The sequence below is a fragment of the Antechinus flavipes genome, chromosome 2 (assembly GCF_016432865.1).
Source record: "Antechinus flavipes isolate AdamAnt ecotype Samford, QLD, Australia chromosome 2, AdamAnt_v2, whole genome shotgun sequence".
Taxonomy (NCBI): Eukaryota; Metazoa; Chordata; class Mammalia; order Dasyuromorphia; family Dasyuridae; genus Antechinus; species Antechinus flavipes.
Genome location: NC_067399.1, coordinates 532,683,132 through 532,707,435, shown reverse-complemented (window position 1 = coordinate 532,707,435; position 24,304 = coordinate 532,683,132).

Here is a 24,304-nt window from a genome sequence, read left to right as displayed (position 1 = left end):
GGATACAGACCATTTCACTTGTGAATAGTCAAGTAAACAAGCCTACTATTATTAATAGCTAATTATTAATCAGCTGCTCTGATCAGCCTCAATTGCACAGTGGAACTTGACTCTACTATAATGATGTCATTTTGGTCTCCTTTGAGTACAAAGGACAACAACCAGATGACCAAAGCACATGAACTCTCAGTACTACTATGTACCAGGCACTATGCTATGTTCCAGTTTGAAATATTTAGAGAGTTTTAAGAAAGCCAGACTCACTATCAAGAAGCTCTAGATTAACACACTTCATCTCTCTGCCCCCAGGAAGAGAGTCTCTAAGACTTTAAATTGGAGAACAGGTATTAATTTGCATTAGTAGAGGGAGTTTCCTAACTGGGAAATTCCAAATAATAATAGTGAAATCACAGGTCTGTTCTCCAAAATATATAAAATTTTTAGGTATGTCTTTCCATGGCTCCCATCTATTACTCCTAATCCTGCCCTCTGGAGTCAAGCAAAACTTCCTGCTCTAATTTCTCCTTCAAATGTTCAAATACATATATATACCTATCAGATGCTGCTAAATTGTCTCTTTTCAAGGATAAATACCCTCAGTTTTCTCATCTATCAAATGGGAATAATAGCACCACAGTTGTGATGAGGATCAAATGAGATATATTATGAAGAACTTTTTGCACACCCTAGAGGTTTATATAAATGATTACTAAATTTTGTCTTAAGTAAAATCCCATCTTTACCTGGAAGCATTGGCCAACCCTTCTTAATTTCCAGTGTCTTCCCTCTGTTAATTATTTCCTAGTTATCTTGTATATAACTTTACTGTACATCTTTGTTTGCGAATGGACTCTACTAGCTTGCAATCTTTCTTGAGGACAAGAACTATCATTTGCCTCTTGGTAATCTGAAAAGTTTATCAATGTCTGGCACAAAGTAGGTGCTCAAAAATGTTTATTGATTGATTATTATAAATAACATCTCAGAATCTCAGATTCCTCATTTATAAAAAATGGGGAAAAAAATACAAGCTCTATTGCCTATTACACAAGGATTCTAGTGAGAATTTAAATGAGAAAATGTTTGCAGGGCACTAAGTAAATGTCAGCTACAGTTATTCAAAGAAAGGAAATTTAACTAATAGGCTGAACAGGTTTATGTAGAAAGGAAAACAGAAGGGGTGATACTAATGTGATATATAAGAAGTAGGATATATGACTGTCCTTTTGGTATTGCTTCGTTTCTGCCTTCAAAGCTTCATTTTCTTGCTTTTATCTCTTTTCATCAATATGCCCCTTGCTTCTGCTTGCATTGGTACTCATTATGCCCCTGCCAGAAGATAAGGGTATATAGTTCTGTTCTACAGTATGTCCAGATGCTTAGTTGTGTCCTCCTGATATTATTTCTTGCCACTTCCTTGCTTTTCTATCCGTTTTGTGTGGCCTCTGCCTCCAGTGGAACTTCTCTGTCATTGTTTAGCTCTTCTTCCCAGGCTGCTTGCTGAAATCTGCTGAAGACTTCCTGCAGTCTTTCACTTTCCTCCTCTTTACTAGTAATGACCATGCTCTCTTTGTCCCATTTCATTCCCACAGAAGAAATCAACTCAACAATCTCTCACAATCTTGTCTACTACATGATATAATTTCTCTTACAACTACTAAGTTCCTTTCCTGTGACAGCTGTAGCTTCAAATAGAACTCACCAGATCCTTATTTTGCACTGCACTGTTGAAGGTCCTGAGTAGTCAAGTACTTCTTCCTCTTGGGTCCTTTGTAAAGATGGATCATCAAGTTCTAGTAATTATTCTTCATTAATTTAAACATGGATATTTAGCTTTACAATGTCCAGTTAAACAAAACTGCTACTGCAGTTTCTTCCCTAGAAACCTTGGCTCCTAGGGAACCACATATATGAAAGGTGTTTGTTTTTTAATATTTCACATTACACTTACCAGATTGCCAGCTCTCTCAGGCATTGAGAAGTAAGGAAGTACAGTAAATAAGCACATCTGATATGTTTCCATTGTCATTCTATGGAGCCTTGTGTTCTATCACCCAAGATAACATCTGCTTCTGACACTTTTCAGATGTCAAAAGCAAAGTCATATTATTGTAAGACACATTCTGAGCTCCAAAGAAATGCCATAAGACTTGACAGTGATTAATGATGTGAAAAATATTTGCATGGCTACAGTTATTTAACCTTATAACATCTGAGCAATGAGAGGGACAGCCATACATCTTGTTTTCTACAGATATCTCTGGCGGTTTCATTAACAGCACATGGCAAACTCACAGTAGGGGGTAAAAGACATCCATTGGGCCAGGCTATACAGCGGCATCAGTTGACCAGATTTCTCCTCCCAGCCAGGTATCTATATATTATTGACCTTGCTAAATAGATAAATTTGAGAAATGGAGAGTAACAAGATAATAGGATATTTTGCTGCCTTTTATTTCAGTCTTGCAATTATTTACTGGAAAATGAAGAGGTTGAATTAGATGGATAGTCTCTGAGGTCCTTCCAGCTCTGTGATGTTGTAACCATGACTGAATAGTTAAAATGCACATTTTGTTTGATCTGTTACACAGCCACTTACATTCTTACAGATCTAAAATGGATGTGGACTGGTATATGTTTTATACTTGTCATTTATTCTTTAGATATGTGTATATTGAACTCAGATTATTTGTAGGAAACTGTGGTAAAACAATCTATTCATGCAGTGTTTTTTGCCATCTGATGACTATCTTCTTTTTCATATAAGGACATGAGGAAATTCCCTTTGCATGTAAGGAAATTCTCTCTCATATCTTCATTGTAGACTATTGGCAGGAAACCTAGAGAGTCTTATTTCCCAGGACTTTCCATCAAACTTTCTATATTTATTTTTATACTTGATTTTACAGAATCATTTTACATGATTTTATCATGAAACAGGTGTGCCTGACTTTGATATAGATTGCCAAAGAGACCTTATTCAGGATCTACTGAGATCTCTTAATGAGTTTCCCAGAACTTAGTCTTAATTAATGAACTCTTCTGAAGGTAACGCCCATTGTCTTATTTATGAGTTTAGCACTACCATCTCTCTCCCTCCTCACCTCAAATTAGTTAAATCACATCTTAGAACAAAATAGCCTTTTCTCACACAAAAAAAATTTTCTTTAATTGTTATCACTTTAAAACATAAAAAAATGTACCAACTTCAGAGTCAAGAAGATATGAATTCTAATTCATCATCTGATAAATACTAGCTCTTCGACCACAGATAAGTCACTTAACTTCTCAACAGAGTCCTAATTCAGAATCCTGGTAGCCAAGGTAAATGCAATTGAGTGGTGCAGGAGGAAGACAATCTGTTCTGATTTAGTCATGCTTGGCCAAGACAATCTGAGAGAAAGTAAAGAAGGTATAATAGTTATGCAAGACAGCAGTAAGAATGTAGGAGAACTAGGATGACAAACTTAGGATTGTTAGATGTAAAAAGTGTAAACCTTAGATATCAGTTAACTGATATCTTGAAACAGAATCCTAATTACTTTGCCCTGGTTATGGCTCTGCCTCTCAATACTCCTCACATCATTCTATGAAACTATAATGTTTATAGGAATTGCCTATCTGGGGTGGAGCCAAGATGGCAAAGAGTAGATAAGTCTTTGTCTGAACTCTTCCTGGCTTCCCTCAAATCAATGCCAGATCAAGCCTCAGAACTGGTTTTGGAGTGACAGAATCCACAAATATTTGGAGTCTAACAAATTTCCAGCAGAAGATATTTTGGAAAAATTTCAGGAAGAAAAGTCTGTCCCCATCACTGGGGGAAAAGGAGGAGAATTGCAAGCCAGCACAGTGCAAGGAGGCCCAGGGCACAGAAGCTTCCACTTGCTGGGGGAATCTAATGGGAAAGTTGTAGCCAAAATACAGTAATGTTTGCTGCTCTATCCTAGTTCAGAAGCCAATGGATCAGCAGAGTAGTAGCTGTGAAACTTCCAATGTATCTACAGAAGGCAAATAGTAAGTCCTTGAACCCCAGCATAAGGTGGGATTTGACCATAATGCATGGGAAGCATGCTAGAAGAACCAGCACCAGGACAGCACACACTATAGAGGAAGTTTGGATCCCTGCCCCCTTTGCCCTAAGAGGACACCTCAATCTTTAAAATTGAGCAAAAAAGAAAAAAAGAGCTCTGACTATAGATAGCTTTTATGAAGACAAGAAAGAACAGACCACAAACCCTGAGGAGACTAAAGGTAAAACATCTCCAGATGAAGCTTAAAGGATTATATAAGTTGGTCTCCATCTCACAAGGCACTCTAGGAAGAATTCAAAAAGGATCTTAAAAGAGAGTTAGAAGAAAAACGGGGAAAGGAAATGATAGCACTGAAAAAGAAAATGCAGAATTTGTCTAAAGGAAATCACTCCTTAAAAATAGTTTTGGTAAAATGGAAAATGAAAACAACTCCGTGAAACACAAAATTTCTGAAATGGAAAAAAAAATCTAATGAATAAATCAACTCATTAAAAATTCAATTGGCCAAATGCAAAAGGAGATAAAAAAGCTAACTGAAGAAAATAATTCACTAAAAAATTAGAATTAAATAAATGGAAGTGAATGACTCAATGAAATATCAAAAATCAGTCAAACAAAACCAAAAAATGAAAAAAAAACATAGAAGAAAATGTAAAATACCTCATTGGAAAAAACAATCACCCTGGAAAATAGACCTAGGCAAGACAATTTAAGAATTTTAATACTACCTGAAAACCACAATAAAAATAAAAACCTTTCAAGAAATCATTAAGGAAAACTGACCTTCTGTCACCTCTGAAAGAGTATCCAAAATGAAAACTCCAAGGAATATTGTAGCTAAATTCCAGAATTATCAGATCAAGAAGAAACTGCAAAAAAACAGCCAGAAAGAAACAATTCAAATATCAAGGAGTCACCATCAGGATTACCTCGGCCTTAGCAGCTTCCATTTTAAAGGATAGAAGGGTCTAGAATATGATATTCAGAGGATCAAAGGAATTGGATTGCAGCCAAGAATCAAGCATTATCTTTTGGGGGGGAGATTAACATTCAATAAAACAGGGAATTTTCTTTTTTTTTAATGAAAAGACCAGAGGTAAACAGAAAATTTGATTTTCAAATACAGAATGCAAGAGAAACATAAATAGATTAAGAGGGAAGGGAAAACAAACCTGTTTTTTAAAAGTTAAAATGTTTATATCATGATATGAGAAGATGACCTGTTTAATTCTTGAAAACTACATATTTGTTAGAGGTATACTTAAAGGATAGAGATATAATTTGAGTTTGCTGTAATGATTTTTAAAAAAGAAGCTATGGCTGGAAAAGTGATTGTGCTGGAAGAAGAATAAAGGAGAGGTAAAATAGAGTAAATTATATCACACAATAGGCCAAAAAAAAAAAAAACGACCTATTATAGTAGAGGGAAAGAAGGAAGAAAGATGAGGACTGTGTGAATCTTAATCTCATCAGATTTGGCCCAAAAGGAGAATATCAGAGATATTTATTTCAATATAACAACTTGTCTCTTTCTATAGGGAAGTAGGAGGAAAAGGGGGAAAGGAAAGAGGCAGGTAATAGAAGGGAGAACAGAAGTAGAAGGGAAGAGGGATAAGAAAGGGGGGATGGGCTATAAAAGGAGAAGGCCAATTGAGGGAGGTAATGGTCAGAAACAAAATACTGGTGAGAAGAGAAAGGGGGAAAGAGAAAAATATAATTTGGGAAAAACAAGATGGCAAGAAACACAGAGTTAGTAATTTTATCTGTGAATGTGAATGAGATGAATTCTACCATAAATGGAAGGAGATAGTAGACTAGATTAAAAGTCAGAATCCTGCAATATGTTGTTTTCAAGAAACACATTAAACAGAGTGATACATACAGAGTAAAGGTGAAAGGTTGGAGCAAAATCAATTACACTTTGGCCACAGCAAAAAAAAAAAAAAATCAGGGGCAGTGATCCTGATCTCAGATAAAGCAAAAGCAAAAATAGATCTAATTAAAAGAGATTTATATAAAAGGCAATTAAAAGAGGAAGGAAATTATGTCTTGTTAAAAAGGTATCATAGATAATAAAGTAATCGCAATACTAAACATATGCACCAAGTAGTTTAGCATCCAAGTTCCTAGAGGAGAAATTAAGAGAACTGTAAGGAGAAATAGACAGCAAAACTATACTAGTGAGGATCTCAACTTTGCTCTATCAGAAGTAGATAAATTGAACCACAACATAAATTCACAAAGTTAAGGGGATAAATAGAATTTTAGAAAAGTTAGGTATGATAGACTCTTGGAGAAAATTGAATGGAGATAAAAAGGATTTTTTTTTCTCAGTGGCACATAGAATCCACACAAAAACTGATCATGTATGAAAGCATAAAACCTCAAAATCAAATGCAGAAAGGTGGAAATAGTAAATGCATTTTTTCAGAGCATGATGCAATAAAAATTACATGTAATTAAAAGTCACAGAAAAATACACCAATATTAATTGGAAACTAAATAATCTAATCCTAAAGATTGAGTGGGTGAAAGAACAAATCATAGACACAATAATTTCATTCAAGAAAATGACAATAATGAGCCAACATATCAAAATTTATGGGATGCAGCCAAAGCAATTCTTAGGGGAAGTTTTATAATTCTAATTGCTTATTTATATAAAATAGAGAAAGAGAAGATCAGTGAATCGGGAATGCAATTGAAAGACCCCAATTAAATAGTAAATTTGAAATTCTAAAAATAAAAGGGCAGATTAATAAAATTTAAAGTAAGAAAACTATTGAACAAATAAGCAAAACTAAAAGTTAATTTTATGAAAAAAACACAAAAATAGATAAACCTTTTGTTAATTTGATTCAAAAGAGGAAAGAAGAAAATCAAATTGTTAGGATCAAAAATGAAAAAGGTGAACTTTCCACCAATGAAGAGGAAATTAGAGCAATAATTATGAGCTATTTTACCTAATTGTATGCTAAGAAACTTGATAATATAAACGAAATGGATGAATACTTGCAAAAATATAATTAATTATTAATTATTAGATTAATAGAGAAAGAAATAAATTACTTTAATAGTCCCATTTTAGAAAAAAAAAGACATTGAACAAGCTACTAACAGCTCCCGAAGAAAAACTCTCTAGGGCCAGATGGATTTACATGTGAATTTTACCAAACATTTAAAGAACAATTGATTCCAATACTATGCAAACTATTTGGAAAAATAGAAAAAGAGGGAGTCCTACCAAATTTCTTTTATGACACAGAAATGGTGCAGATACCTAAACCAGGTATGGCCAAAACAGAGAAAGAACCTTATAGACCAATTTCCATAATGAATATTGATGCAAAAATTTTAAATAAAATATTAGCAAAGAGATTATAGCAAATTATCAACAGAATAGATTTATATCAGGAATTCAGGGCTGTTTCAATATTAGGAAAACCATTAACATAATTGACTATATTAATAATCTAACGGAAATCATGTGATTATGTCAATAGATGCAGGAAAAACATTTGACAAAATCCAATACCATTCCTATTAAAAAAAATCAGAGAATATAGGAGTAAATGGAATTTTCCTTAAAATGATCAGTAGCATCTATTTAAAATCATTTTTAAATAGTTTTTGCATTCATAGATTTTGACAAAGGCCTCATTTTTAAAACATATAGAGAATTGACACACATTTATAAGACTACAAGCCATTCTCCAATTGATAAAAGTTCAAAGGATATGAACAGACAATTTTCAGATGAAAAAATTAAAACCATTTCTATTCATATGAAAAATGCTCTAAATCACTATTGATCAGAGAAATAATATATTAAGACAACTCTCAGGTACCACTACATACTTCTCAGATTTACTACGATGACAGGAAAAGATAATGATGAATGTTGGAGGAGATGTGGAAAAACTGGGACTTAAATAAATTGTTGGTGGAGTTGTGAACTGATCCAACTATTCTGGAGAGCAATTTGGAACTATGCTCAAAGTGCTATCAAATTGTGTACACCCCTTATCTAGCAATGTCTCCACTGGATCTGTATCCCAAAGAGATCATTAAAAAGGGAAAGAAGCCACATGTGGAAAAATGTTTGTAGCAGCCCTATTGTAGTGGCCAGAAACTGGAAACTGAATGGATGCCCATCAGTTGGAGAATGGATGAATAAATGATGGTATTTGAATGTTATGAAATGTTATTTTTTTATAAGAAACGATCAGCAGGATGATTTCAGAGAAGCCTGGAAAGACTTGCATGAACTGATGCTGAGTGAAGTGAGTAGAAGCAAGAGAACATGGCATCCAGCAACAACATCATATGATGATCAGTTCTGATGGATGTGGCTCTTTTCATCAATGAGGTGATTCAGACCAGGTCTTGTGATGAAGAGAGCCATCTGCATCCAGAGAGAGGATTGGGGGACTGAGTGTGGATCACAACATGGTATTTTCACTTTTATATTGGTTTGCTTGCATTTTGTTATCTTTTTCATTTTTCTTTTTGATCTCATTTTCTTGAGCAGTATGATAATTGTGGAAATATGTATAGAAGAATTGCACATGTTTAATATCTATTGAATTACTTGCTTTCTAGAGGAGGGAATAGGAGCAAGAAAGGAGAAAAACATTTGGAACATAAGGTTTTGCAAGAGTGAATGTTGAAAAGTATTCATATATTTTGAAAATAAAAAGCTTTTAAAAACAAAAAGAAAAGAAAAAGACATACTTCTAAAAAAAAAAAAAGTAATTGCCTATCTGCATCAGTAAAATAAGTTCTTCACAGAAACCCTCACATGGATGAAATCACAGGTCCCTATAAAAATTGCATAGAAACTTTTGCAATATCTTTTGCAGATGTTAGAGATTAAGAATACCTCAAATTAGCAAAACTTCTAAACAAAAAACATCAGCCATCTGGGTTTTAGGCATTCTTAAGCAGATGCTCTGAATCTGAGGTCAAGGATGCTTATGGAACAAATTTGAGTTTGGACAGGTACAGGAAGCTACATCTGATTTTAATGAGGCACGGATGGCTTTACCCCACAGAGACAACATTGGGATATTTGTTCATCTATGGACTTGCTTTTGCAGCTGCAATTGCTACTATCCAGTTGCTTTTGACATTGGCCAGGAGTCTTCCCTTCGTTTCCTGTCACCCAACCTACCCCATCAGACTCCAATCCCCAAAATTTGTGATAACCTTTTTTCATTTCTTTGGATCTTGGAATTTCCCCACTTGCTATATTTGTCCTAAAATTTGGCTGGGGAGGAAGGAAGAGAGAGAAAGTGAATGGTTAGTTTGCTCTTTTCTGTTGGATAGCTTTTGTTTGCCACATCTAATCCCTATTGGAAATGAATGTGTCAGTTCAAACAATTAGTTTGATCAAACCCTAAGGCAATGTTGACTTTCTCTGTGAATATCCTTCACTAGCACTTCCCACAATTAATATTTTATCCCTGATGGGACTGCTACACAGATATGAAAAATCTACCAAGCAAAATGTTTAGTCAAAAGCAGTTAAATATTCATTGTTAGAAATCAGAAAGGAACAAAACTGACTTGATAAGATATCTTCCCTGGAGTATCCAAAGGATTCTAAGAAAGAAGGGAGGTTTTTAGACAGCTCAGTTTATCCCTTGGAGATCATTTCAAGGCTAAACTAATATCATTCTATAATATTGAACCCCATTGTACTTAAAAAAAAAAAACTCAAGGAAAGTACCTGAAAGTCAGAAACCCAAGTATAATATTGCCAATAGTAGGCTGATGCTTATCAAGGACTCTCATGGTTTTTATTTGTTTGTTTAGGCTCCTATTATCAAGACTTTGATCTTTTTTGCTCTCTGTCTAGAATTGCAATGTTCATTTTAACATAGCTATGATCAGACCCTGTAAAAACTACCATATGCTGGTGTTTTGGGTTTGAAGGTGAGGCTGGAAAAGTAATAGTCTCTTTCAGGCCATTCCCCATCATTTAGTAGCAAATGCTTTTTCAAATGGTGGTTATGTGATACATCTGCTAGCACATTAGAGAAGTGAAAATGTACTTACAAGCAAATGTATCCAGCGAGAATTGCTGAAGGATATAGGTAAAAACAGACCAGGTGTCAAGTGAAAAGTAAAGATAAGGATTATAACTACTTCTGTTTTCTTGATGGCTTCTAAATGAGAAATCTGATCTCCATCATTGAAAAACCTGCCCCACACCAACCAATTATAATCACATGAGCCTAAAATCCGTGGATCAACTCGTACAATGGCAGCAACATAAAGGGGATTAATTTTCCTTTTCCCTAATGTAGCAAAGTGGTCCTTTCTCAGACATATGCTACTAATGCCGATCATTCTCAGGGATTCTAAGGCATTGATAAGCTAAAGCAGGGATGGCTGATCTAGGGCAAAATGGTCAAGCTTTACCTTACTAATATCCTTGAACTGTGGGATTTGAGAACTCCTTGTCTTGATATTCACAGAGATAAAGGATTTACCCATCTCCATGGAATTATAGCAATCCAGTATAATTCCTTGGAAGTTTGGGAAGTTTGGGAGGGGCTCCATTACTCATTAATACAAAGTAAGTAAATAGAAAAATAAATGAAAGCAAAAACAAAATGTGTCATTATTTCTGTTCATGGCCTGGATATTTGATTTAACTCAACTTTCTTCCACCAGTCTTCAAACTTGAAAGTATGCTATAAAGATGATCAGGTTAATACTATTCATTTAGGACTTTATTTCATTTCTTAAAATTTAGGATACAATGTATTTATAAGGTAAACCAAAGTAAACTAATGATAGAGGGTCATTGAAAGGATCCTTATAGATACTCAAACCCAAACAGGACCGATTGTCACTACAAACACATTTAAGTCCTTCACAACCATGTCTCTGAGACATCTATGTGATTGCTAAGATATTTTTCCAGCTCTCAAATTTTATTTTTATTTGTTTTTTTTCCCTTCCCTTACCTAAAATGGACATCTTATTTGATTGTACAAATTTTTATTAGAAAAACCTTCATAAGAAACCAAATCAAGCTCATGGGTAATAAGAATAATGATAATGATAATAGCTAATATACCTGCTAGATGCCAGGCTCTATTCTAAATATTTTACCATTGTTATCTTACAGATTGGTAAATTATGCAATAGGTTCTTATAAAGGACCAAAAATAGTGCTTACTTTATTTGACAAATACATTATTCATTAACAATATACTGATTGAATGCATGAAACAATAATCTTCCTAAGCCAAATGCTTCTATTCAATGATCTGGACCCCCTCTATTCTTGGACTATCAGAAACATACTGTCCAAAGTCCAAGTGAAACTCCCCTTTTCAATCCTCTATGAATCTTTTTCAGTTCTTACTCTAATATGTATATCCAAAGAGCCCTGATAGCTTCAGAGAAATAACTGCTAGGAGATGCTCATCTCTTTTTGTGACTTCATCTGTAGTTGCTTTAGGATCAAAGGAATAAAGAGTCATAGAATAACAGAACATCTCAATTTACAAATGAGGAAACTGAATCCCTTAAAAAATTAAGGGACTTGTGCAAGGTCACAATGGTAGTAAACATTAAATTGATATTGTTTGACTAAAAAAACAAACACTTGATGACCAAATAATTGCTATGACTTTATTATATCTTTTAAATGAATTTGTATTTAATTAATCATGATAGCATCTACTTACATTTGAAAAAAAGATGCTTGTGGGAAAACTTTATTTAATGTATTGAAGGATTATTTGCTTTATATATTATTCTGAGACAAGTTTGAGATTCAGCTGCAGCTAAATAAACATATAATTAACAGTTGGCTAAGTTTAGTTTCCTAATCCCCTTGAAATGAACTCCCAGGGTCCTATAAGTCAGGACCCACATAACTGAATGATCTCTAAAGGTTCCTTCCAACTCTAATGATCTATGATTCCCTTTAAATTCACACTGTACTTTTAACAGGGACTGTAAATCTTCAGTTCATCTAGTGTGGCATTGCCAGAGAAGCTCATTTCCTTTGCCTTACCCCCTCAGTTAGTGGCTACAGAAAGTAGCAGTAAGGATCAGAAATTGGAATATGACATTATGAATGAATACTTATTGAGAAATATTCACAGAAACACATTTCATGATAGCAAAAAAACTAGAAATAAAGTTGGTGACCATTGGCTGACAAAAAATAAATAAGAGTATAATAATGTAATGGAATATTATCATATATCAGGAAATGACTGACAATATAAATACATAAAACATAGGAAAATTTTTATGAACTGATACAGAGTGAAATAAACAGAACCAAATATATATATACAAAATGTCCATAACAGTATAAATGAAAAGATCATTAAAAGGAAGTCTAGCTCTGAGTAAATAAATAACAATGAAGGCCCAGAGAACAGAAAATGAAATAAACCTCCATCTACATCAGAGTTAGGGGGCTATTAGACTATTAGACAGAATGTTGTATACATTATCAGATATTCTCATTGTATCAATTTATTTTTGCTTAATTTGTTAGGTTTTTTTTTTAAACACAAGGAAGAGATCAATGTGGGAAAATGACTACATTATAAAAACCAAAGTCAAGTCAGTAACATTTATTAAAAGCCTGTTAGGTGCCATCCATGGTGCTGATTACTAAGGCTATAAAGGGAAACAAATAGGAAATAAATGCATGGTCAGATACTAAATTTAATTAGTTAATTAAATGAGTAAATAAATGAATTAAATAATTGGATGAGTACATGAATGAATGATGTACTTACTCCCAACTGTCTATTGTACATCTAAGTAGAATTGGCAGAACTGATTCAAATTCAGATCCTTTGACCTGAGACAGACAACATACAAATAAGATATATAGAGGATATATAGGAGATAATTAATAGAGGGAAGGTTTTAGCATTTAGGAAGATCAAAAAATGCTTGTAGAAGGAAGGAGTTTAGCTGGGACTGAAGGAGAAAGAAGACAGTAATCAAAAAGTAGAGCCATACAAGGGGGGCAGCCCATGAAAATGCATAGTTGGGAGATAGAAGATCATGGGGGAGCAACAGAAAAGAAGCCAGCATCATTTGGATTACAAAAATAAGTGGAAAGAGTAAGAAGATATAAAAATAGAAAGAGTCCAAGTTTTGAAGGGTTTGAAAAGTTAAGCAAAGGATTTTATGTTTGATCCTGAAGACAGTATTTAGCCACTGGATTTGATTAAAAAGTAGGGATGACATAGTCATATTTATGCTTTATAAAGATCAGCTTGACAGCCAAGAAGAGAGAGACTTGAAGCAAGTAGACCAACCAGCAGCCTATTGCAATAGTCTAGACATGAGATGATGAAGGCTTGCATCAGGATGGTAGCAATGTAAGTGGAGGAGAGAAAGGAGTATATATTAGAGATGTTACCAAAGTAGAACTTAAAGGTCTTGGCAACTGCTTGGATATGAGTATTGAGAGAGATGAGAAGTTGAGATTGAAGCCTATGTTGAAATGAATAGGAATCAATAAAATAAGGATTAGAAAAAAAGAGAAAGAGGAAAATTTAACATTTTAATGAAATCTGGGAACTTGAAAAAGAAACTATGGCAGAGAGCATTTGGAAAAAGGAACACTGGAAGAAATAAATAATATTGTTTGGAGAGAATGCTACATACCACCTGGATTGAAGGAGGAATTAGATAAGCAGTTTAGCAAACAGATTCCAACCTTGTTATGAAAGATTGATGTGTATGTGTGTGTGTGTGTGTGTGTGTGCTGGGGGAGGAGGGAACTTCAGAAACTCTCTGAACATCTGCCAGAACTCACACCACACATTCATTCATTCTCTCTCTCTCTCTCTCTCTCTTCTCTCTCTCTCTCTCTCTCTCTCTCTCTCTTTTTCTCTGTTCCTCTTTTCTTCCCTCTCTCTTCCTCTCTCTCTCTGTCCATTTGTCTGTTTCTGCAAAAACTAGAATACAGAATAAATTTGCCATATTCTTAATGATAATTTCATCCTGTAAAAGTAAAGGGAATAATGAATAAAACTATTCTTTTGCACATAATTCTGGCCACTAAGCAGGAACTAATTGATGAGATAGAAAAATTATTAGCTTTGGGAGGAAGTAAGATACTTATTCCTAGAGTGTATGACAGAGAAGGAAATGAAAGCCAAACTTGGGGAGAATAGATTGGAAAGAGCACAGAAAAGGGATGGGAAAGATTTAATAGTCTTTTGAAGAAAAAATTATCCAAGAAATATGGAAAGTTCTCTAAAAAAAATTCTCAAGATATAAGCAAAAGTTATTTTGATAAGTAAGCAAAGAGGAATTACCTAAAGAGATGAAGATGAATTACTGGAAACTTAAAGACTACTTCTTATTTTTAAAAGACATGTATAGAAGATAGAAGCAAAAAATAGCAACTGAAGATGAATAAAAAAGAGTGACATGGTTTAATAACAATAGTGTCAGGAATACAAAGTATGGAGGCTGGTGATGATGCTATGGACAAGGTATTTTTTAAAGTCATATTAAGGCTGAGGTGGATGGAATAATGCTAATAGATCCCCCAAAAGAGTGAACTATTCAAATCTTATTTTGGTTCTACTTTCTCATTTAAGAGAAATCAACTTAGAACTATAAAAGATAGAACAGGACCATAATTGACAATGTAAGAATTACCATAAAATGATAATATAAGATAAGACAGGGGCTGATAAAATAGCATTTGCTGTGTCACAAATGAATCTCAATCATCACATAGAAAACAACTTTATCCTAGGATCCTGAAAAAAAAATAGATGAGATTGCTGGCTTCCATCAACAATTAGTGCGATGGCTGAGAGAAGGATGGATAGTTTCCCAATTTTCAAAAAAAAAAATAAGACTATGGGCTACACGTATATAAAATCTGATGAGTTTTCCTTCTGATCCTGGTAAAATTCCAGGTTTTCTTATTAAAGGAATGCTTTGTTAATATTGAGAAAATAAAGAAATAAAAGAAAAAAACACCAAGCAGCATGGCTTTATCAAGCTCAGGTTGTGTCACACTAATCTAATTTCTTTTTTTAAGCAGGATAATTAGGCTTCCAAATTGCCATAAAAGTGAGAGAACTATGAGAACTGTGTGAATGAAACTTACTCCATCTTGTAAAACTGACTCCACTTTTAGACTTGTTTCATTTTCTTGTAAATTCCACCTGCTTAATAATCATGGGAATTGTGTAACATCTTGATTCAAATCTGGAAAAGTTCTTGTGTTGCTTCCCATCCTCTCAACTTTTGAAATTCATTCATCCTCCTTCCAACTTGAAAAGTCCCCAATTTTTCTTCCAATTGACAAATCAGATTACTTTATTTTGATTCTGGTTCATATTCTGTTAATAGTTTTCTTTTAATGCATAAAAATCTGTCTGCCTCTGTGTCAAGAGCTCAGTTCCTTTCTGAAAGTACCTGGTTTCCATTTGTTGGGTAACTGCTTGAGCTGCCAATAAATATGCTTGGAAGCTCAGACTTTTGTTCCCCCCATTATTTTAGATTTTACCCATTACAGTTTTTGGTGAAACCAGCCAGGCTGATCCCCTAGGATATGCTTTCAGAAAAATTCCCTACAGCACTGAATTCTTCACAGAAGATCTGATTACACTTCTACCCTGACACCACTTCTAAACTCAAATTCTTCTGAGCCAAGGTAAGTTCCTATATTGTTGGGACAGGTAAACCACCATACTCTTGGAGAAGAACATGGCCCCAGAACATACCTTTCCCTTGCTGATGGGAAGTCCCTTTAATGGAATAAGCTAAGGCAAACCCTCTCACCATAGAAGTCCCCTAAGAAAATAAACTTAAAGTAAGCCTTCATCTTGTTGGTGAAGTTCCCATGGGGGAATAGGAATATGGAGCAGGAATTCAATTATAAACATATTAATGGGAACTTCGTTGGATTTTTTTTTTTTTTGGTTTGGTACTTGGGGAACAGTATGTTATATTAAATTGTGTAAAAACTGCAAGCAATTCAGCTGATAGCCCATTTGGGCTTCAATTTGGCACTTTTGATTACTGTACAATAAAGAAATTAAGATTGATCTAAAATATATAAAAATCTAAGTGGGTCCCAAATTTGACCCGAAGAAGGGACTTTTCAATTACTACCAGTTTTGATAAATTGTGCACACTGACTTTCTATGTGTCTGTCTTATTGTATTTTCTAATATCTTTTTTGTGTATCCTAATTTAATTTGTAGATTTTGCTATCTTGGAAGGTTTCTAAGGGGAAAATGCAGCCAGCCAGAAAGATGCTGAAAAGCTTCAGTTTAGCATGGTAGGAAAGATTAATGAAGTTCAAAGCTGAAGCCATTCTTCCAACTATCTGTAATCTGATGCTAAACTTTCTGTTCTATTAAGAAAGACTAATTCCTACTTTAGGCTTTCAGTGAGACTTTAGAAAAAAGAAAAAAAAAAACACAAATTATTTTCTGTCATTTCTAGCTTGGCTAGGTTGGGGTTAAAGAGATAAAGACAAATGATCAAAGAAAGGAAAACTGTTTTTCTGGTTTGAAGAAATTTTGTGTCATAAATTAATTAGAGACTGAATTTATAAATGAAATATATTTTTACTAAATTTTCAAATTATACTAACTGCTAAAAACATATCAGTAGATTTTTGAGGTTTACAGATTAGATTTAAACACCTTTTCCCTTTTTCTGGGGGAAAGAATTTGAAGTGGGAAAAGAGGTCTAAGAAGAGTTAGTTAAAGTTACAGAGGGGAAATGATACTTTCATTTTCTCCCTGAAGATTGATCTATTATTTTTATGCAAGGAAGGAAGATAATTTAACTGATTTTTTTAAATTATGTCTGCAGCTTGCAGTTTGAATTTATCTGGTACTTAGAAACTGCCTTTTATTAACCCTTTCTTGACCATGAAAAGAGAAAAACATGTTTAAATCAGGAAACAACTTGGAAATAAAAATTAATTAAAGTCAAGGAAGGGAGATCTCTATTAAAGAAGAGTTCTTGAGAAAGGACTGCCAAATCCCACCCCCAGACATTTAGGACTGCCTACCCCATCTCTATCATTGCCTGGATCCAGACCTTGTTCTGGATATTGGATATAGATGGGGGAAGGTGACCAAAAATTAGGAATATCTTCTGAGAAGCATTAAGTAGAATTTCTAAAACCTTATATGATAGAATTAATTGTTCAGGTAAATTAGAAGCAAGGTCATCAAAAATATTAGAAAGAATCCATTCATAAGTTCTTCGAAATCATTCCCCCCCTCCAAAAAAAGTTAACAGCATTTTAATTGACCAAGATTGTTCTAAAATTTTGTGCTAAATTACAAAGGAGAAATATAGTGAATGAAGATTAGCTTTATAAGTATTCCAGGATATGATTGTGAAATTCAGTACTCTACCTCTGAAAGACCATTTCAAAGAACATGTCCCAATTTTTTGTATCCTTTCAAACTGGACCTTTTCCCCATGTTTTAAAGGGGAGAACTGACTCCATCTTGTAAAACTGATTCCATTTTGAAACTTAAATTTCATTGTCCTATAAACTCCAACTACTTGCTAATCATAGGAATAAAGTGATATCTTGTTTTACCTCTGGAAAATCCACCTGGTTGTTCTCCCCTTCCAACTCCCAAAACTCACTTATTATCACCTCCAAACTGTAAAGCCCCCTATCTTTACTCCAATTAGAAATCAAATTACCTAATTTTCATTCTGGTTTATATTCTGTTAATTCTTTTTTTGTAATGCATAAAAACCTCTCTCCCCCTGGAATCAGGGTCTAGTGCCTTTCTGAGAGGGCCTGGTCCAGATTTGTTGTGCTACTATATGTACTGCCAGTAAATAAATATGCTAGGAAGCTCAAACCTTTTTTTTCCCCTCAATTATTTCAGATTTCACCCAACACAAAATAATATATTTAGTTTTCAATAAAGTATGTGATCAAATCCTACAATTGTGGACCTGATAAAGGGCATGCGCGGTAATTGATAACTTGCTGAGGTAAAATGAAAAAAAAATTGGATGATTGGATCCAGGGAATAATAATCATTAATGCTTTGAAAAAAATGAGTAATAGAATGATCCATGGAAATAATTTTAGCCCTTAGTTGTTCAAAATGTTATCAGTGACTTGGATAAAGCCATTCTTTGTCAAATTTCCTTGACATGTAATTTGGAGGGATAGTCAATAAAATGAATACCAAAATGTCTCAACAGATTAGAATCATAGGGTAAATTTCATAAGATGAAATCTACCAGAAATAAGTGTCAAGTTCTATGTTTACATTTTAAAGATTCTCTCAAAAGTAGAAAATTGAGGATACATTGCTAGACAATGGCTCTTTAAAAAATATCTGGGAGTTTTTAGCAGATTTTTATCAGATTGCAAATTCATCATGACAAGACATGACATCAAAACATAATGACAAAGCAACAATAACAACAACAACAAAAAAGAACCAAACTAATGCTAAGATGTTTGAGAGAGGTGCACTGTCCAACACTTACTTCCAAAAGAGAATCAAATAGGGGCTAAACTTGGTTGGCCACAAATAGCACAAAAGGTTGAATGCTAGGAGAAAGGAAATAGATGGTTACTGGCATGGCAGGTACATCAGAATCATATTTCTATAGGCAGATTATCAACCAGCTAGAGCAAAGGTCAAAATTGGCATCAAATTTTTTAAAATAAAAAAAATAAAGATAAGAAAATGCTAAGATGAGAAAATGCTTTGAACAACTACAACAGCTTTAATATGTTTTATTCAAATGAGCTATTCATGCTGCAAATTTAGAAATGAAAAGAGACAAAGATATTAACCTTGATCATCACCATTTCTTGCAGATATTTAACTAACGTACAGAGGTCATCACAAAAAGTCAAAAGGGCCCGGGAATTAATTGCCTTCATCTCTACCAAAGGGAAAGGTGGGGTTGTCTGATTTAGAATGAAATCTCATCTGGAGAACATTATGGTGGTAGATTACAAGCAGTGTTCTCCCATATAACAAAGAAGCAATGGAAGCTACAGACAACTTGGCCACGACCCAGAGATAAGACCTATTGTACCAAGAGAACTCATCAATGAAAATTAGAGGAGGAAAACATTTTCCTGTGACAGTCCACTTTCACTGTTTGTGAAAAGACCTGGACCTTCATACCTCATTTCTAGGTGCCAAGCCTAGCCAAGGAAACTGAAATGGCATTTGGGATGATGAAGCTGGGAAAAGCAGACCAAGCACCAGACCAGACCAAGTCACTATTAGGAAACTTGCACTGGACATGCTACAATCCCAAAAGGCATTTAGACTTTGTTTTATAAGCTATCTCATGCAATAAAAGATATCAAGAGAATATTCAGTAATATTAAAACTAGCAATGCTATTTCTAGGGGCAGCTGATCGCACAAAAGAAAGAGCATTGGACCTGGAGTCAAAAAAGACCCAAATTCAAATGTGACCCCAGATACTTAACACTGGGCAAGTCACTTAATCCCAATTGTCTCACCAAAAAACAGAACAAAATAATGTTTTTTCTTCATTTCGGTGCAACTATGATCTTGTCGATGTGGGTAGAACTTTACATGCATTTCATTATTGTCTTTCACCCACTCTAACATTCCAGCTGTATTGACTGTTGACCCAGTTCCCATCTCCATGCTTCTGGAATGTACTTTCTCTTCATTTCCTCTTCAATCCCTAACTTCTATCAGAGGTGCTAATGCATTTCAGTCTCCCAACATCCGTGAGCCAATGACCTGAGTTCAAATTTCCCCTTTGTTATTTCTAATGTGCAATGTTGTACAAATCCTTTAACTTTTCTGGACCTTAGTTTCCTCAAATCTAAAGGAAAGGAGTTGCCTCAGATAGTTTCTTTGAATTCTAATGTTTTACAAATCACTAACTTTAGTTTCAACCTGTTAATTTCTAGTGAATGACAATAAATCTGGTCCATTAAGCATTATATACTCTTTTCCAAACTGTGTAGCTTTTCACAGGAAACCAAATAATAAATCAGAAGTTTGTGCTGTGGAATATAAAAACAGAGTAGAGTTTGATACTTATTAAAGGAGATTTCTAGCAAGCTACACTAGTCTAATTGTTCTTGCCATTCTAATGATATGTCTGTTAAAATAACCTGTTCTGTTTTAAAAAAATATCTTTCATACTAGCAAAATACTGACAAATGCTCATACTCAAACACTTGAATTTGAGTCAAATAATCAAAAAACACACATATTTACTATGTGCCAGCTCCTGTGCTAGGTGCAGAGAATATGAAGAAATATGTATTATATATATATGTATTTTATATATATATATATATATACACATATATATATATATATATATATATATAGAGAGAGAGAGAGAGAGAGAGAGAGAGAGAGAGAGAGAGAGAGAGACTCTGCTCTCAACAAGCTCACAGTCTAATGGAAGAAACAACATGTAAATATAATATAGATGGAAGGTAATCTCAGAGTTGAAGTCATTAGTAGCTAAGGAAACCAGTAAAGGCCTCTTCCTTCCGAAAGTGAATTGAAACTGAGATCTAAAGGAATTCAGGGAAACTTATCAGACACAGTTAAGCAGGGATAACAATTCTGGTCTGGGCAACAGGCAGTGCAAAGAAGAGAAATGGAATGTTACCAGCAAGAAACAGCAAGTAGACCTTTTATGCCTTGCATCTAATTTTGTGCTCTAGCTCTTTAGCTCTAGCTCACTCTTTGGCTTGGGATTCTTTGTCTACTTACTGCAGAGATCATTCTTCTCGCTATTTATTCTCCTCATTGTTTTTTTTTTTTTATTTAATTTTTCTTAGGCATAGGAGTGAGCACATTGTAAGGAGGCTGATTATGGACCATAGTTAGCCCATCAAGACATCAGACCTTCCATTATGATGGATAATTGCTTGAACTTTCATGCTTACATGGCCTTATCACTTATCACAAAGTGAATATCACTTTGAATCATTCTTATTATGCCTTAAATTATCCATGTTATTTCTTTCCAATATTCCAATTTTTGACTCTTTATATCACTTACTAATAAAGATCTGCTCTCACCATTTTCATACATATACCAGCTTGCTCTAGTCTAAACAATATACAATTGTAAATGTAATGTGGCTACCTCAGATCTTGCACAAAATTGATGGAGAAGTTCTTATATTTAATCCATTCTTTACTAGGCAACCTTGGGTGTGGAGAAGGCGTACATACCATTCAGCTTGCTTCTGAATCTGCTGGAAAAAGTGTGTTGAGCTTCCAAGCAGAGCAGAGCTGGTTGCCTCAAATATTTAAATTCCCCAATGTAATGCTGACATTTCAAAATTAAAGAAGAAAAAGTCTAAAAACAGAGAGTATCTTCCACTGCTAATGGAATAATATGACTATACATATAGAACAGTAATAGATGATACTGAGAGAGATACTGAAATGATAATTAGTTTTTATTGCTCTACTAAACTCCTTGTCCATAAAGTTTCATTTGGAGATGATATCATGATTTTGATTCAGTACAAGTATTTATTGAATACTTACTCTGTACTCAGTTTGGCTGCTGCCTTCCTTCTGCTAATTTAATATGATGCACCCTCTAAACATAGATAATAATATAGTAGTAAGTGGGTAAGTGCAAAAATGTCAGACAAATAATAACCATCACAAGAGAGATAAATATGGTTTAGAACAAGGTTTCTTACACTTTTTCGACTCAAGACCTCTTTTTTGCTTGAGAAGTTTTTATGTGATCCTAGATATATAGGTTTATGAAATAGATATACATATCAAACATTTACTGATAATAAATCATAATTTTATAAACCCCATATTAAGTTATGAAATCCCATGTGGGGTCACAAACCAGAGTTTAAGAAAGTGGAAGATAGAGTTCCCAGTTTTGTAAAGGAGATATATTGAAATGAGTGCTTTAGGAGATGGATAAAATTTGGCTGGGTGGAGAAAAGAAAGCATTATTAGCAAAATAAAATGCTTAGAGGCAGGAATGAGTATGACACATTTAGGGACAATGAGGATACTGGTTTGACTGGAATAGCGAAAAGAATCAAGGTAAAATAGTAAGCAATATATAAGTTAGAAAAAGTAAAGTCTGATTAGGGATAACTAAGGAACTTGGAATAGGCAGCAGTGTAATAGTACGTGATCTGTTTTACAGAAAGACATCATCTGGTGATGATATACAGGATACAGTGGAGAGCAAAGTTCAGTTAGGATAACCATAGGATTGTAGACTTAGAACTGGGAGGGATCTTAGATGCCTTCAGGTCCAAATCCTTCATTTTACAAGTCAAGAAACTGAGTCACAGAGAAATGAGCTGACTTTCCCAAAGTCACATTGCTTATAAGTGTCTGAAGCAAAATTTGATCTTAGTCTTCCTTAATCTAAATCCAACACAGCAGGGGCATTTTTTAAAGTAACTCATTGAAAAAGTGTGACTTTCTTGATTTTAGCAGAAAAGAGAAGAGCAGTATCTGGAGGGATACAGGAGCCAGTGTATATATGGATGTTTCTAGGGAGAACTAGGGAGTAGAAAAAGGATATTTCAGAACATAAGACATGTAGAACTAACATCTTAGGTCTAAACTACACACCTAATCACCTCCACCCGAAATCATTAACCCAACTGGCAGACTGGTAACTATGTGAGCTGAAGCTCAAGGACATAGCACTGATTCAAGTATTCCATTTCAGCTATGCAGTCAGCCCGGAGGCATCACAAACACATATTCAATCATTCTGCTTTGCATCAGTGGATTGCTTCTAACATCCTAAACTTTTATTCCTCATGTTTATAAGATCAGGCCCCTTTAGCCAATCTTGTTTAAGTGTGATGTGTATGATTCTTAGAAAGAATGGAAACTATGCAAATCCTAATATTGTCAAAGGAAGTTAAAACCCCAATAGTCAGTGAAGTAGATGAATTCTGAATAGAAAAAAAATAAAAACTTGCTTTTAAAATTGTTATTTTAAAAAAAATTTCAGAATTTAAAAAAATCCTCTGGACAGAGGTTGGATTTGAGGCTTAGGGATCATGAAAAACAGATGACTAATTTAAATTTTACAGCTGGATATCTATTTTTCTTTGAATACCAAATTTAGGAATATCCAGAATAACTGTTACTAACAGAATAATAATGAATGCTACTGGGGTTGCAATAACAAATTCTAATTGTTTTCTGCACTTATAACTGGAAATGAGAGTATTTGCACCTGCAGATGGAAAAGCAGGGGTTGAAAGAATTAAGGATCATAATTCTCTCTATGTGTCTCTCTCTCCTCCCTCCTTCCTCTCTCCCTCTCTGCCCTTTCTCCTTCTTTGCCTTCCCTTTCTTCCTCTCATTTTCTCTCCCTCCCTTCCTCCTTCTCTCTCCCTCTGTCTCTCTCTTTCTCTCTGTCTGTATATGTGTCTGTCTGTCCGGTTTCTCCCCCACTTTCCCTCCCTCTCTTCTATCTCTATGTGTCTCTCTCTTTTCTCTTCTCCTTCCCTCCCTCTCTCTGAGATTCTTTGTCTGTCCCTGTCTCTCTGTGTGCGTGTATCTTCCTCTCTCTCTCTCATATACACACATATACAACAAATAGAGTCAGATAATGACAATGACAAGATGTCCGTCCTAGGGGGAAAAATAGCTAATGATTATATAGGGTTTGGGGTTACAGTGAGTTTGATCCTTATAGCAACTTTATGGATTAGGCAAGAAGTCATTGTTATGGACTTCCGGTTAAGATGGCGGAGAGGAGGCTCACAGTTGCATAAGCTCCGCGCTTTCTCTCACTATCCACTTCATTACAAGCCTCTGAATCAATGCTTGACTGAAAAAAAACCCACATATAGTTACCAAGAGAAGCCATCCTTGAGATCCGCCAAGAAAGGTCTGTCTTTACTGGAGGGCTGGGACGGTTTTAGATCGGGCGCAGGCTGAGGGCAGCGGCAGTGAGGGCACAGGAGCAGACTAGAGAGGGGGTGGAGAGTGATCGTAGCCGTCTCTGCGGGGAGAGCTTCGCTACAGGTTTGGAACCTGCAGCAAGTCAGCAGCCCAGCAGAGAAGCTAAAAACACCGGGGCTGAAGAACACAACCGCAAACAGCTGGAGTCTCTCAGGACCTGGCCGCCCCCCCCTTCCCCCCCCTCAGTGACTCAGCACGCTCTGGGATCTCAGAGCGCAGGCGCAGCACAGTCCTGCTAGTGCCTCACTGCTGCCCCCTGCAGTCTGTAGAGGAAGCTCGATAACACACCCAGCCCCCCCCCAAA